This window comes from Otolemur garnettii, unplaced genomic scaffold (assembly GCF_000181295.1).
Source record: "Otolemur garnettii isolate 467f Iridium unplaced genomic scaffold, OtoGar3 scaffold00150, whole genome shotgun sequence".
Lineage (NCBI taxonomy): Eukaryota > Metazoa > Chordata > Mammalia > Primates > Galagidae > Otolemur > Otolemur garnettii.
The window spans coordinates 1,258,096-1,263,609 of NW_003852545.1; positions in this window are offsets into that span (position 1 = coordinate 1,258,096).

A 5,514-nucleotide genomic window follows, 5' to 3' on the forward strand; every position below is an offset into this window, starting at 1 on the left:
TCAAGACTCATCCATGAGCATTCCAGTCCTGTTTATTACACCCTTCTCAGGGCATGTATATTGTGCTGCTTCATTTACAATCATAATTGCATAAAGTAATTCTTAGTGATAGTTACTAAATATATTTACATCTACCTTACCTCCTCCTAATGGTTAATATTGATTAACCCTGACAGGATGATGATTCATTATCTTGCCTGCTGATTCCTTGGCACAAGGTATAAAAAGTGACCTGACAACAGCTATAGTTTAGGATTCAATAGTATTTTCTCTTGCTTTGTTCCCTGGTGGAACTGTTTCTCTTCTAAGAAACAATATTCTAATTCCACAGAGCACAGAGCTTTGAAGATGGAGTCACAAATCTCTCCAATTTGTCATGGGAAGTTTTGGCAACTGGAGATAATTTAAGCTTCTCCTTCTTGGATATGCAACTTATGTATGTAACTATTAGAAATATAGGAATGTATACTATAAATTGATTTAGTATGTATTCAACAATCTTGAGAATGGTCACCATCTTCCTAGAGCATTATTTCAAAACTGGTCCTTCATCTATGTGTTCAACAGACTGTTCTTGATGGAATCTCTTTTAATGTAAAATAAGTGCCTTGATTAGATGCACTATAGTGTGAGATACTGCTTCAGTAGTTTAAACACTCAATGAGTTCTCGAGCAAGGGTGCTGGTTAAGGTGGATTGTCCTCATCATTGTATCCCACTGTTATCCCTGAGATAGCACAGTGCAGCCACCATCCATTTTAAGCATAATAAATATTTAATTATATTATTTACTTTCCTTTATATTGGATTTTCTCAGTGACCTAGTTGAATTTGTCTGCCATTTTACCTTTACCTTGTTATTTATCTGCCATGTCTTGGGCAGATCTTCTTTCCTCTGAGTGGGACTGGGTGGACAAAGGGAATCCAACACATCTCACTTGATATTTTTTGAAATAGAGCTTCTGTATCATGAGACAGGAAAAGATTATAAACACCAACTGAGTCTTGGGAGAAGAGATGACAGCCTTTGGCCAGGATCTCAAGGGAAAAGAAGGCTTGTGTACAGTCTCTGCCAAGCTTAGTGTGGAGGCAGGTGACGGCTCATGCCATAAAAATTTGACTATTTTTAGCAATATTCAGAAGATTTTTCTTTTTGCTGAACTTTAGTAGACTCATTTGCTGTGCAGAAAATTTTTGGTTTAATTAAGCCATTATTTATTTATATTTATGTTTGTTGTATGTGCTTTTGAGATCTAAGTCATAAATTTTTGGCTATATTAATGTCCAGAAGGACAATCAAATAGTGGGTATACTTTCAGTTCTTTGAAGAATCTCCATACCATTCTCCATAAAGGTTGTACTAATTTACATTTTCATCAACAATATATGTGTGCCCTTTCCACCATCCCCATGCCAAAGTCTATTATTTTTTGTTCTATTCTAAAATAATTAGAGTTTCAGGTCTTATATTTAAGTTTTTAATACATTATTAGTTAACTTTTAGTCAACTTTTTATATGGTGGGAGAGAAAGAGAGAGAGAGAGATCCAGTTTCATTCTTTTGCTTGTGGATATCTAATTTTCCCAGCACAATTTTTTTGAATAGGGTATATTTCCCCTATTATATGTTTTTGTCTGCTTAGCAGAGTAAACAAACAACCTACAGAATGGGAGAAATATATGCAAACCATACATGTACTAAGTACTAATCCAGAATCTACAAAGTACTTATCCAGAATCTACAAAGAGCTCAAAAAATTGGCAAGGAAAAAGAACATAAACTCATAAAAAAGAGGGCAAAAGATATCAACAGAAGGAGATGTTTTTCAAAAAAAGATATACAAATGGCCAGCAGATAGAGGGTCATGGTGTGGTGTGACACACACACCTTTTGGGGGAAGGACACAATTATAAGACGGACTTTACCTAACAAATGCAATCAGTGTAACTGGGTTCTTTGTACCCTCAATGAATCTCTCCCCCCAAAAAAGAAAAATAAATGTTCAACATCACTAATTGTCAGGGGAATGCAAATCAAAATAATAGGATACCACCTTAACACTGTGAGAATAGACATAATTATGAAGACAAAAACAATAGACTTTGGCATGGGTATGGTGGAAAGGGCACACTTATATACTGTTGATAAAAATGTAAATTAGTACAACCTCTATAGAGAACAGTATGGAGATTCTTCAAAGAACTAAAGGTATACCCACTATTTGATTCCCCAATATCACTATTAGGTATTATCAAAAGGAAAGAAGTTAATATGTTAAAACTATACTAACACTTATATGTTTATTGCAGAACAATTTACAATTGCAAAGAAATGGAATCAACCTAAGTGCCCATCAACTAATGAGCGGATACATAAAATATGGGAAATATATACATATATACCTCCACATACACACACACATATACACACTATTTAAGATGACTCAGAAATAAAAAATAATAATAAAATAATGTTTTTGAAGTTACTTAGATGGAATTAGAGGTCACTATTCTAAGTGAAGTACTTCAGAAATGGAAAAAAATATCTCCACATGTCCTGATTTGTAAGTGGGAGCTAAGAGATGTGTATTACTGTTCACACAGAGTGACATATTGGACATTGGAGACTCAGAAAGGGGAGGGCAAGGGATGAAAAATTATTTATTGGGTATAATATGTACTCTTTAGGTGATGGATACACTAAATGCTCTGATCCAGGCAATTCATCCATGTAATAGAAAATCATTGGTACCCCTAAATCTATTGAAATAACTAGTTTTTTTTTTTTTTTTTTTGAGACAGAGCCTCAAGCTGTCCCCCTGAGTAGAGTGCTGTGGCATCACAGCTCACAGCAACCTCCAACTCCTGGGCTCAAGCGAGTCTCCTGCCTCAGCCTCCCAAGTAGCTGGGACCACAGGCACCCGCCACAATGCCTGGCCATTTTTTTTTGTTTGCAGCCATCATTGTTGTTTGGCAGGCCTGGGCTGGGGATTCGAACCCGCCATCTTAGGTGCATGTGGCTGGTGCCTTAGCCGCTTGAGCCACAGGCGCCAAGCCGAAATAACTAGTTTTAAAAAATAATTTTTGAATGACATTTAAAATAAAATTCTTCATGTGCTTTATTTTCATTGCTAATTTGAGACTTTGAATGTTTTTTCTCATAATTTTCACCAATATGATTGCTTTGCTTAGGAGAGTGTGTATGAACTACCTTCTACTTTAATTCTAGAAGCTTCATTCTATAAAGTATTTTTTTCATAGACTTTTTTGAAAATTAAAAACTGTTCAGAAAACATGTTATTTAATTACTTTGTATATAACTATTTTGTGGCTTTCAATCAGGAGAAAGTTATTGAATATACTCTGTATAAATTACTGTGAAAACCTTACCTTGTATGTGACAAACTCAAACGTGTCAAATTTCAACATACTGGAATAGAATTCAGACCAGGGTAAAAGGTGAAAGATTATATCCTATACAGAACTTAGGAATAGATAGGAATCAGAAGATGACAATTTCAATAGCAAGGTTGTGAATTTTCTCTATATCCAGAAAGTTCAATAACAATCTGTCAGATAACAGAAAGAGGGTAGATAAAGCATAGAATAGAGGAGCTGGCAAGAATGTTATTCAGGAAAACAGAAGGGCGAAGGAAAGGTACAGTCAGACTGAAAAGGTCAAGCTATGAAGGAAAAAAAGATAGAAAGCAGAATTTTGGCCAGATTATGGGAAATATATAAAGACAAAACTCATAATAAAAATAATCATTGCTTAATCATATTACATGATATCTATACCTGGTATTAAGTGCTTACCATTATTTACACATAGAAATAAAGTGAGAAAAAAGTTCCTTATGAGTTAGAAACATTTCCTTGCATTAGGGACAGAAGATTAACTTTACTGATGGTGAATATCTCAATATTTTCCAACAATGTAGCAGAAAATCAGAGAAAACATAGGGTTCAAAGAAAACAAACAAATTTCTTTGTTTTTAGATAATTATGTTTTCTAGTTTGCCTAAATGAAAATAATTGCTATTTCTATGCAATTACAGTAACAAAAATGAAGTTGAGCTGAACTTGGTAGCTGGTGTCTATAGTATCGGCTACCAAGGAAGCTGAGGTGAGAGGATCATTTGAGTCCAGGAGTTTGAGGTTGCAGTGAGCTGTGATCATGCTACTGCACTCAAGAGTGAAAGCCTATCTAAAATTTAAAATAAAAAGGCAAAAATCAAATTTTCTTCAGTAATCTAACACAATTCAGCCCAGTTAAAAAGACTGATTTATACTGAAAATTTTTAAACTACTTTGAGCCGTGTGCGGTGTCTCTCCCCTATAACCCTAGCACTCTGGGAAGCCAAGGTGGATGGATTGCTTGAGCTCAGGAGTTCAAGACCAGCCTGAGCAAGAGTGAGACCTGTTTCTACTAAAAATAGAAAAAAAAAAAAACAGCCAAGCATTGTGGCAGCCATCTGTAGTCCCAGCCACTCAGGAGGCTGAAGTGGGAAGATCCCTTGAGTCTGAGAGTGTGACGTTATTGGAAGCTATGATGCTATGGCATTCTACCTAGAGTAACAGAATGGGAATCTGTCTAAAAACCAACCAAACAAAAAGCAAAAATAAGATAAAATAATTTAAAAAACTAAACTGGTCTGAATAATATATTTTTAAGAAATCGTCAGCAAGCATAAAAAATGAGTATTGTACTATCCACTCTAGTCTTCAACATGAAAACTCAAATTTTAAAAATATCACAGTTTTTAATATGATTTAATCACTAACCTAAACACCTCCCCTTTGAACCTTAAAATTGGCTGTTTTACCTCCAGTCTCTCCCTAATTTGATTCATTCTTAGTAAATTCATCTTTCTGAAATTCCACTTTCATCATGTCATTTTCTGACTCTAAACCTTTCAATAACCTTTATAAAAATGTTAATAACAGTTATTTTAAAAGACTGGGCCTGTAGCACATCAACTTATCAATAAGCAAGAGTTGGTTAAGTATATTGCAGATTGGATGTCTATGGAACTGAAGGCCAGCTTCTGTTTCTTTCCTCATCCACCATCCCAGTTCTGTTTAATGGTAGACATTGCTATTTCCTCAGCTTCCTTGTAATGATTTTAAAATATGCCCTCAAATTCTTTAACATTCCTTCATCTGTTTGAATGTGGGCTGAAATTACTTCCAGGGAAGAGAAGGGAAGGGAAGGGAAGGGAAGGGAAGGGAAGGGAAGGGAAGGGAAGGGAAGGGATGTCCAATGTTCTGATCTACCCTCAGAAGCCAGGGGACATCTCTTCTCTTCTCTTCTGAGGGTAGATCAAAGACAAAAGAAACTCCATGCCCTCTTTTTGGAATGGCTCTGGAGAAGCCAGGGAGCAACCTTGTCATGAGGATAGTCAGCCCTGCAGAGAGGTCCCTTTATGGAAAGGAACCAGCTTTCCATCACCAACTTGCCAGCTATGTGAGTGACTTGACCTGGAAGCAGATCCTCCAGCCTCACTTGAGCACCC